Genomic DNA, 12,028 nt, shown 5'->3' on the forward strand with positions numbered 1-12,028 from the left:
AGCCATCAACTGGGTGTCAGCCCCTGTCCCCATGAGAAGCGAAAAAAGGGGGGCCGCCCGCGCATCAACGAAGGCACGCGGCCCGCAGCCAAAGGAAACAATCAGAGCCCACTTCTTCCGCTGGTGTTGGGGAAGGGAGTGATCGGAGAGCGGGCTGCTCGCGGCAGGACGGTGACGGCTTGTTTGTTCAAGCCGAACCCATCCTACATGGCCGATCCCTCGGCCGCCAAGGCTGTCGGCCTTGTGGACACCTGTCGAATCAACGCCCAGGATACCTCTGGCGGGGGAAAAACATGGCCGCCTGTCGAGGACCCCGTCATCGCCGCTGACGAGGCCGTGCTCTCTCTTCTTCTGGCTGCGCGGTGTGAGGCGGTGTAGGGCCTAGGACAATACCGCCCGCGCTCCAGCAGAAGACCAAAATCCCCTGCGGAGAGGGGAACCCTGAGCGGTTATAGCTTGCGGCTGGGTCAAAGCTAATAACGTCAACAACCTCGCGCGATGTGTCGACGTCGGCTGGCCCTCAAGGCCCCTCCACCAGACACCATTTTTTTAATAGAAAAAACCAGCAATTCGAACACAGTTCTAATCGTTGCCAATTCCATACCGTGGCGGTACAAGCCTTAACAGCCCACCAGCCACTCGCCAGGCCGACCCACCCATGGTGTCGGCCGGGCGGGGCATTGTTTCAATATATCAAAAACAAAGGACTGACGTTAACATGGAGCACCAGTGGTGATTGCAAACAGCACCCTCCACTGTGGTGTGCACCATGAAAGGGTTAAATGAATAAAAGAGCTAAACCACAAAAAACTGTAGAATGAGCAAACCCATACACACAAAGTTTAAGGGGAGACGGACCAGACCCGTCTTCATTCAAAATATTCACAACAGAACACCAGCCCTAGTTTAGCCCATTTACCAAAAAAGGTAAACAAAGCCCCCCCCCCGCACTACTCCCCCAGTATACCGATTGACCGTCAGTATGAATGGTTTGAGAGGAGAGAAAGCTGTAGCAAGACAGACCTTCTCATAGCAGAGTGACAAAACGAAACAATAGCCCCCTACACAGGGCCGCCCCAGGAGGTGGGGGGCCTCGCGTCTAAAAACGCACAGGGCCTCACATTTCTCCCAGGCGGCCCTGCCCTTATACTACTGCAGCCTAACGCCAGGCAATGTGGGACCCAAGACAACAATTGCCTGTGCACAGACACGCAACATGTTTATCATGTCGGCTGGACCCATAGCCCCACTACCCGACGCCAACCCAGATGGGAACACCGTTCAACAAACCCCGCCGGAACACAAGGTAAAATACCTGGCTAGGAACCTAGCCACGACCTACCCCGTTGTCAACCCATTTACCCGAAAAAGGTAAATAGAACTCAAAAAGCCCCACAACAGCTACCGACTGACCTTCATTGATGAACCGGGCAAGAGGCGGGAGAGTGACAACATCTCACGGCGGAGACATTAAAACAGCATAGCAATTAGCAGTAGTAATAGCATGCGGCAGTAGCGATAGCATGTAGCATAGCTTCAGATGTTTTAGCAGCACGCCCAAGACAGCTTGGAAACCGTTCCCTGCAGAGAACGTTCACCAAACCATCCTGCCCCCGGCGCCAACACACAACATGGTTGTGTTAACAAAACAAACCAGCATTACTAACACTAATACCCATGCCTGAAGACACAGGGCCTACCTGAGTACAAGCTGGCCCGACAGCCAGCCTTGTACAGCTGAACCTCGATGTGCAGTCATCAAACGAGGAACATCAACACAGGCCCGTCGTGTCGCCGAAAACATGCGTCGAAGATGCCAGGGGCCAGCAACCTCCGGTAAGCTTCCAACATTATTAATCTTCCTTAATCTTTTCATTCCGCTAGTCTCGTATGGTGCACGCATCCAATACGCTGGGACGAAAACAGAGGAAGGGTGTTTCATGACCAGAGTCATGGTTATATGGGTGGTGCCACCGTAAGGGGCGGGGCCCCATACAGGTGGGGTGCATGTGTTTTTTATTCGTGGGAGATACATTAAGTATCACAGGAGATAGAAGTATCTCGTAAGGCTCAGAGCGGGACGCGATGCAAATACGATATATAACAGCATATGTTATCAAACATAGCAGAACACGGCATATGAAGGGACATGGGAAGAAAAGTAAGTGGGCACATACAGGCCTTCATAAAAAAAAAAAATTTAAATCTATAGTCTATATACTGACCTATTATGTGGTTCAGTGTCAAATCCAAGAATGAGCGTCTGGGTCCAGTTGCTGGACGCCTGCAGAGAGAGAGAGAGAGAGAGAGAGAGAGAGAGAGAGAGAGAGAGAGAGAGAGAGAGAGAGAGAGAGAGAGAGAGAGAGAGCAGGTGAGAGAGAGAGTGAGTGTTTGGCGTGTAGTAAAAGTAACAGAAAAGGCTTCATCGGTCACTACGGTGACCTTTTGTGTTAACGAATAACACCATACGTTATAAAACATAGCAGAACACGACATATGAAGGGACATGGGAAGAAAAGAAAGTAGGCACATATTATGTGGCCTCTATTGTACATCCATGTCAGGTCCAACAATGAGCGTTTGGCTCCATCTGCTGGCCGTCTGAACGTGGACACAATTCAACAGCAGGAGCCTTGAAACAGGAGGCTATTGTCAATAATAAACAGTCAACACAGTAACCTCTCAGGCTGTGTGCAGAGTTCAAAACAGAAGAGTGCCTTAATCAGCCATTACCTGGGCCCCGTTCCCCGTACCTGGCTAACTGAGTTAGCCGGATAATTTCCAGTATAGCCTGACTTAAGCCGGACCTTTCTGTTCCCCGACGCTCGATTGTCCAAATCACCATGACAACAGATCAAAAAGTTTGAGCCTGGTCGAGAGCAGGCTTAAGTTCAGTTAGCTGGATGAACCATGGCCACGCCCCCGCAAAGAAATGACAGCTCGCTTCCTGAAATGATTCTCACAGTCTAGGATCTGCATTATACCATTCTGAATTACGTTTTTGTGCTTCATTCTTCCAGAGGGGGCTTTTGAAATGTAAAATAGACCCAAAATGCTGATACTAAATTCACGTTGTCCTAAATAATGCACGTTATATATACCGTGGCGCTCGCTAGGTGCGATGTACACATTATGTGGTTATTTTAACAACGCGCAGCATTGCAAATGTGAATCCTGCGGGGATATTTTTAATGATTGAAACCTATCGCTCGTTTGGCTCTGATTCCTTTCATATTCTCCGCTGTGGGAGCGCCTGGATTGTGTTTCATTCAAGCATAAAATTGAAGTGTCTATGCGTGGATTGTGGTTTTTGTGGATTATGAATTACAAGGAATCTGAGGATTGTTGAATTGTATCATCACTCACACGTTATTGTGATATTGTAACTGGGATTAATGCATTTGAGAATAAAGAGATAAAACTTCATTCAAAAGAAAAATATTCTAAACACGGGTCTCTTGTCCATTGATGGTCTTGGATACACAATGGATATATCCCGTCTGGCACAGTGGTCCAACGGCAGTGTTCACTCCTGGCAAGCCGACGACCCGGGTTTGAGACCCCGCGTTTCCAATATGATTTTTTTGGAATATAATATTAATGATTATACGCAAAAGTAGCCTAGTTTTAAGTTAAAATATTATAAATCTACATTCATTGAGGATGTCATTCTTTATATAGCTCTCAACGTGCACCAAATTGAAGTATTTACATTTCAAAAAGAAAGCTAGAAGAAGTGGGATTCGAACGCGGGTCGTCCGTGTGAAAGACAAAATGCTCGACCATCAGACCACAGTGGCAGACAAATGAAACATCAACCATACATCCATCAATGGATAAGAGAGCCGTATCCTTATTCTGAAACTGTTGAACTAATTATTTTCGCTAGCAAGATCTCATTTGATTATCCATTCCATGAACCTACTGCCAGCAGGGCACGTTTAAAGAAATATAATCTGATTGATTGATTGGGGTAATGAGGGACTTAACATTTGCCTATAGATTATGCATTTAACTTGTCGGCGAGGCTATTGAGCCGTACTGCAATCTGTTAATAAAGTTTTAAATCAATCAATCAATCAATGCCGTTAGAAAATCAGGATCTCTGCTCTCGACACTTGCTGCCTTCTCGGCTGAGGCGGGCGCACGCACTGATCCTGAGTATCAAGTCTGGTTCGAGTTAACGAGACTGAATCCACCTTCGAGGAACAGGAAAATCCCGACTTCAAACATCGGGTTAATTGAATCTGGATAATGGGACTCTTGATCGACTTAGTTGAACCAGGTACGGGGAAGAGGGCCCAGAACATCCCACTCCACTGACACATGCCTTCTCTATTTGAATTACCACATCAAACAAGAGGTGGACGCAGGCAAATACTGCGGCATGGTCATGCTGGACCTACAAAAGGCCTTTGACACGGTCAATCACTCCATTCTGATTGACAAGCTAAAAGCAATTGGTTTTGATAGTCTATCAGTGAGCTGGATGCAATCCTACCTTGAGGGGAGGGAACAGATGGTGGAGGTAAACGGTACCCTATCCCCCCCCCCCTCACAGTGAGCTGTGGTGTTCCACAAGGAAGCAGACTAGGACCGCTACTGTTCCTAATTTATGCAAATGACATGTCGTCAGCTTGTGACTGCAACTTGTTCCTGTTTGCGGACGACTCAGCCCTGCTGGTCTCTGACAAGAACAAGTGACAGGTTGAAAAAACCCTCAGCTCGGAACTAGGCAGAATCTGCATATGGCTCGCTGATAACAAACTATCATTACACATGGGCAAAACAGAGTCCATTCTCTTCGGTTCAAATAACAAACTCAGCAAGACCGACGGCTTCTCAGTTACAGTGGGTGACAATATTGTCACAAGGAAAGATGAAATTACCTACCTGGGTTCCATCCTAGAGGCTAATCTCTCCTGTGACAAAATGGCATCCAATGTAATAAAAAAAGTCAACCAACGAACTCGATTCTTGTACCGGATCTCCTCTCTGGTAAACAAGAATACCCTGAAGACTCTGGCAGGAGCACTCATTCAGGGGTACTACGACTATGCTTGCACCTCATGGTACCAAAGCACCTCAAAGGCGCTAAAAACAAAATTACAAACATCTCAAAACAAACTGATCAGACTACTGCTTGACCTTACTCCTAGAACCCACCTCACCCCTGCCCACTTTGACAACCTAGGATGGCTTAGAGTAGACGACAGAGTACAGCAACTTGCAATGGGCCTGGTCTACAAGATACACTACACGACCAAGGTACCCATGTACATGTCAAAATACTTCCCAACGGTCAGTGAATACCACGATCACAACACCAGAGGGAGCTCCACAAATCATGTTAAACCCAGATTCGGCTAAACACGTTTTGCAATTATGCCACATCAATGTGGAACGCCCTACCCAAAGCTGTAAAGGAATGTGGATCACTACCCACTTTCAAAACCTCTCTCAAGGGACACCTACGGGAGACTGCAATTCAACACTGGCCCCTGTAAATATCCTAACCCAACCCCCTCCAATGTACAGTCATTTACCTAGTATGGTTTTGTCAATAGTCCAATGTACAATTTTGTTTGTTTGTACAGTGTCTCCCCCCCCCCCTCAATGTACAGTTTTGCTTGTTTATACAGTGTGCCCCCCCCCCCAACCACCTCCAATGTAAATTACCCAGTATGGTTGTCAATATCCCAATGTACCCAACCCCCCCCCACCCAACCTCCTCCAATGTACAGTTTCTACGTCAAATGTATATACTCCCTTTTCTTGACTCCTTCTGTATCACAAACAGTACTGTATTTGCAAATCTGGTATGTCATAAATGTATAGATGTAGCAGTACTGACTATCTGTATGTCATGTATGTCATATATGTCCTGATGAATTGAAAATGGGGGACCCTGATGTAAACAAGACGAAAGTCTTTCTCTGGGCCCCGTTCCCCGTACCTGGATAACTGAGTTAGCCGGATAACTTTCGGGTAAGTCTGACTTAAGCCGGACTTTCCGATTCCCGGTACCTGGATTTTCCAAATCACCATGACAACAGATCCAAAAGTTTGAGCCTGGTCGAAAGCAGAGTTTAAGTTCAAGTTAGCCTGAACCATCGCCACGCCCCCGCAAAGAAGTGACAGCCCGTTTCCTGAAATTATTCCCACAGTCTACGATCTGCATTATACCATTCTGAATTACGTTTTTGTGCTCCATTCTTCCAGAGGGGGCTTTTGAAATGTAAAATAGACCCAAAATGCTGATACTAAATTCACTTTGTCCTAAATAATGCACGTTATATATACCGTGGCGCTCGCTCGTGCGATGTACACATTATGTGGTTATTTTAATTGTAACTGGGATTAAGATGTCTGATGAGATGCGCTGTTTGACGGATTTGAGAAATTGAATGAGCCGTTGACGTCACATTAATGAATGAGGATAAAGAGATAAAACTTCATTCAAAACAAAGAATATTCTAAACACGGGTCTCTCGTTCATTAATGTATAAACAATGAATTTATCCCATCTGGCACAGTGGCTCAGCGGTAGTGCTCAATCCTGGTAACCTGGCGACCGGGGTTCGAAACCCTGTCTTTCCAATATAAATTTTTGGAATATAATATTAATGATTATACGCAAAGGTAGCATAGTTTTAAGTTAAAATATTATAAATCTACATGCATTGAGGATGTCATTCTTTATATAGCTCTCAACGTGCACCAAATTGAATTATTCCTATATTGCAAAAAGAAGGAGACGACTGGGTCTCGAACCCCGGTCGTCTGCGTGAAAGTCAAAAGAAGAACCCGTTACACCACAGAGAAGATAAGTAAAAGATCGACCATACATCAATCAATGGGTAAGGGAGCCGTATCGTTATTCTGTATAACAGTTTTACTAATTATTTTCGCTAGCAAGATCTCATTTGATTATTCAATCCAGCAGGCAAGTTTAAAGAAATATAATCTGATTGATTGAGGTAATGAGGGACTTGAAATTAGCCTATAGATAACGCATTTAACTTGTCGGCGAGGCGATTGAGCCGTACTGCAATATGTTAATAAAGTTCTAAATCAATTAATCAATCAATGCCGCTAGAGAATCAGATTCTCTGCTATCGATACGTGGTGGCTTTTCAACTGAAGCGGCCGCGCGCATTTAGCCTGGGTCGCAAGTCTGGCTTGAGTTAACGAGACTGAATCCACCTTCGAGGAACAGGAAAATCCCGGCTTCAAACATCGGGTTAACTGAAGCTGGATAATGACATCTTGATCGACTTAGTTGAACCAGGTACGGGGAATAGGGCCCTGGTCTGCATCCCCTTAACAATTGTGTGTATTGAGCTGTACTGTATTGTACCCATTCTGCAATCTGTTAATAAAGTTTTCAATCAATTCAATCAATCAATCAAACCATATTCATGGTGAGGGCAGAATCTTCTCCTTTACATAAGACATGGCCACATCAGGGTCCTCAAAGGATTTCTCCACTCCGTTGAATATGATCCGGAGTTTGGCTGGGAAGCGGAGGCCGAATCTGACGTCTGGAATGTCCTAATAAAGAAGGCGCTTCACCCCTGTCTGTCTGTGAAAGCAGCCCGCTTCCTGGCGACCTCTGGTGCGAAGTCGGGGAAGATGAACACCCGCTTCCTTTCTTTTCTTTCTTTCTTTCTTTCGCACCATTTCAGCAAAACATTGACCATGACAGAGAGTTTATAATGGTGCTGAGTAAAGGCAAGAGACCCAGATGGGCCTATACGGGGCTTCAACTCTGGATTAAAAAAAAATAAAGACAAAAACAAAAGTTAATTGAAATATGTTCATTTTTTCATAATATTAAGATAATAATAACAATAATAAATAATCAAAGTAATAATAATAATAATAATAATAATAATAATAATAATAATAATAATAATAATAATAATAATAATAATAATAATAATAATAATAATAATAATAATAATAATAACAAACACAACCACATTAATAATTAGTGTGGGAGCCGTAACGTAAGTCTCAGTATTCTCTATTTGTGTTGTATTATTAGTACTGTCACGGGGGTGTCAAGTCAAGTCAAGTGATGATGATGATGAATCATTTTATTTTTGGTCTTTGTTTACAGATAAATCAAAAACACACATGTGTGGACTTTCAAAAGGAAAAGAAAAAAAGAAAAAATCACAAATGTACATATTCAAAGTAAGCTCACACACAAAATCCAAACTCAATGACCGAAAAAACGAATAGGCTGAAGCACATGCTTATTTTTGCCTATCCTTTACAATTCTTAAAAACTAAATATACTTTAACATAAGAAAGACAATTTTTAAATATGCTGCAAGATATAATTTTTTTTCTTTTTCTTTAAGAGAAAAAAGAAAAGAGAAAATAAATGTTTGATGTTTTACTCAAAACTGTACTTTATCCTTCAGGGCCTTTTTAAATCTCCCCTGAGAGGTACACAACTTCAACCCGTCACTAAGACTATTCCACAATTTAACTCCCAAAATTGAAACACATCTAGCTTTTACATTAGTTCTTACCTTTTTATATGTTTTAAGAATACATAACCCTCTTAAATTATACCTTCCTTCTCTTGGTTGAAAGAGACATTGAATACAAGCTGGTAGGTTCTTACTCTTAGCACGAAAAATGATCTCCAAGGTTTTTATGTAAACCATATCTATATAGTTGAGCTGAACACCATCTCGTCCAAGTTTGGATTGACAGCCATCTCAGAACGAGAACACATTAAGGAGTACTGTACGGTCATGAAGCCACTTACAGTTGCCTTAGACATTCTTCAGGGAGAAGATCATTGTTTCCATGGCACACTCCTACCCACGCTGGAGACATTGATATCCAAGACCCTGCAACTGAAGAGTGGCCTGCACATCCTAATTGACCTTCCAGAGGCAATTGTCACAGTAAGAACTTTAATTTATTTTAGATCTTCAACAAATTACCCAATACATTTATTTTATTATATGAATGGGAAAAGATAACTATTCTATTCTAGCCTTTACAGTAATGAATCATTATGACTACAGATGAGATGATGGACCTTCAAAGCCTTGTTGTAAAGAAATAGAATGTATAGGCATATAGGGAAATTAATAAAGGTTAATGTAAAATTAAATATCTATAAATATGTTCATACTGTAATAGTCTATAATGCATATCTCTCTATCTGGATAGGGATAGATACAGATAATATAATATGGACTTTGCATCCTTATGTATCATTTCAGGCAGTCAAAACAAGATTTGCAGAGGTGCTGGAAAGCGAGGATGCTGTCTTGGCTGCTGTGACTTTGCCCAAGTTCAAACTACGTTGGCTGCGGACACAGGATAGGAAGGACAAGGCCAAGGCAAGTCTGCTGGCAGAGTGTCGGAAAATTGTCCAAGAAGAAGACCAGCAAGCAGGTACCATCCCACCAACACGCCACCTCAGCACAGACTCTGCCATAGAGGATGAGTTATTTTCCTTTGAGGATGAGGATGACACCTCTGATACTGCTGAAAGTCAAGTTGCAGATTATTTCAAATCAGGAGAACAAGGGATAGACTATCTTAATGGATTTGCACTGATAAAGAAGATTTCACTCCGGCATAATGCAGCCACTCCATCCAGTGCCCCAGTAGAGAGACTTTTTAGCTGCTGGGGAAGTTGTGTTGACTCCACTGAGGAACAGGCTATCTGACCAGAAGTTTGAGAAGCTTTTGGTTTTGAGATACAACCACTGGTTCAATGACAAGAAGGGGTGAATGGATAGCTAGATAGGGTATCTTGTCTGAAGTTTTATTTGCACTACAAAGTTAATTTGTTATTTGTGATATAGTGCTTAAAAAGCATAATTTAATTTAGATGTATTGGCTGGCTGCAGCCTCTTGAAGTGAGATTGTCAACAATGGCCAGAGACAAATTTATTTTTATGGAGATGTTCAGTTGCTATCGCTATCAGCTCTATCTTTAATCTTTCAAAATGTTCAGTTGCTATTGCATGCACTCATCTGTGTTTCACTACACACTTGAGTGCATGCTTACCAACTGTTAGTCTGCAACACTACTATCACCGACATCTAAGAAGGGAGATCCCCCCTTGAATGGCCCTTCTAAGGTTTCTCTCCTCCACACTGCCTGTGGAGCATTTTTCCCTATTGTTAGGTTTTAGTGAGTTTGTCCTTACCTTCGCGTGGGGTATGTCTGGGAGTGCTTGCATTCTTTCATTTATTTGCATTTATTTTAAATTTGTTGGACCTTATGGTGTTCTTGTTCTGTTCTTGACTTATTGTTATGTTTTCTTCTTGACTTGTTTAAAGAAGACTTGTACGGCCCATGGGGACATTAACGTGTGCTGTCGGGCCTTATAAATAAATTTGATTTGATTTGATTTATGTATTACCTGTTTATATTTGGTTTCCTGATAAAAGGATAAGAAGCTTTAGGTTTCCTGAGAATGAGATATGAATCTTTAGGGCTTATGAGAATAAGATATGAAGCTTTAGGTTTCCTGAGAATAAGATATTAAGCTTTATTAGGGCTGCTGATAATAAGCTTTAGGGCTGCTGAGGTCAGTAACCTCTGCTCTTTATATCTCAAGTTTCAAGTTTCAAGTTCAAGTTTCTTTAATAGTTGTCATACAGAAGTACAGAATACTTTCATACAAAATGCTTCTTACTGTTACGCTCCAGAGATTGTGCTAGACAAGATAGTATCAAATAACATAGTATAGCATGTAATTTAGAAGAAGAAAATGAGGTCACAGTGTTCGGTATAGACATATGTACAATGTTCGATGCAGAATAGACGTAACTGAGTTACCATATAATATACAATACTATGCAGTGTACTAATGTACAGTACTATATAGTGCAAAGCAGAAATGGGATGAGGTACAATTTAGGTACAATTTACAGTAAGGTGTACGAGTTGTAGTGCAATCCTTCATCAATAAATATAAAGTGTGGGGAGTGGGTGCTACAGTGTGTTTGTTTAAAGTGGGTGTGTGCTATAAAGTGTGTGGAGTGGGTGCTACAGTGTGTTTGTTTAAAGTGAGTGTGTGCGTGTGGATGTGTGTGCTATGTGCGTTTGGTGGTTGTTGTTGTGTAGTGTTCATTGTTCGTTTAGCAGCCTGATGGCCTGGGGATAGAAGCTTCTTCTGAGTCTTTCTGTGCTCGCCTTGAGACTCCGGTATCGCTTGCCTGACCGCAGCAGTTCAAAGAGGCAGTTGTTCGGGTGACTGGAGTCTTTAATGATTCTCTTAGCCTTGCCCTTGCAACGCTTGTTGTAAATGTTCTGGAGGGTGGGGAGCCCCCCTCCAATTGTGCGTTCGGCTGAACGTGTCACTCTTTGTAGTCTGCTTCGGTCTTGTGCAGTGCTATTCCCAAACCAGGAGGTGATGTTGCCAGTCAAGATGCTCTCTATTGTACATGAGTAGAAGTTCTTAAGGATCTTCTGACTGACTTGGAACTTCCTTAGGCGCCTGAGGAAGTAGAGGCGTTGTCGTGCCTTCTTCACAACACTGTCAATGTGTGTGGTCCATGTCAAGTCCTCGGATATGTAGGCTCCGAGGTACTTAAAGCTGTTGACTCTCTCAACCGGTGCCCCGTCGATGCTGAGGGGGCTGTAGTCCTTGACCCCCAACCTCCTGAAGTCCACAATCATTTCCTTTGTTTTGCTGACGTTCAGGGAGAGGCTGTTTTCCTGGCACCATCCCGCCAGGACCTTGACCTCTTCCAGGTAGGCCCTCTCGTCGTTGGCAGAGATCAGGCCCACCACCACTGTGTTGTCAGCAAATTCAGATGAACTCTGAATGGACTGGCAAGGGTATCTGGTTTCAAGATATTCATTTTATAAGCACATTGTCAGTGACCAGAGAGAGAGATGTATTTTTATGGATATATATATATATATTTTTTTTTTTATGTATTACCTATTTACATTTGGATTCATTCGTTTTGCTATACATTGCACTTTTCAGTTACATTGAAAACACCTCATATTGTTACACTGTTCTACTTT

Source organism: Notolepis coatsorum, assembly GCF_963971535.1.
Source record: "Notolepis coatsorum genome assembly, chromosome: 4".
Lineage (NCBI taxonomy): Eukaryota > Metazoa > Chordata > Actinopteri > Aulopiformes > Paralepididae > Notolepis > Notolepis coatsorum.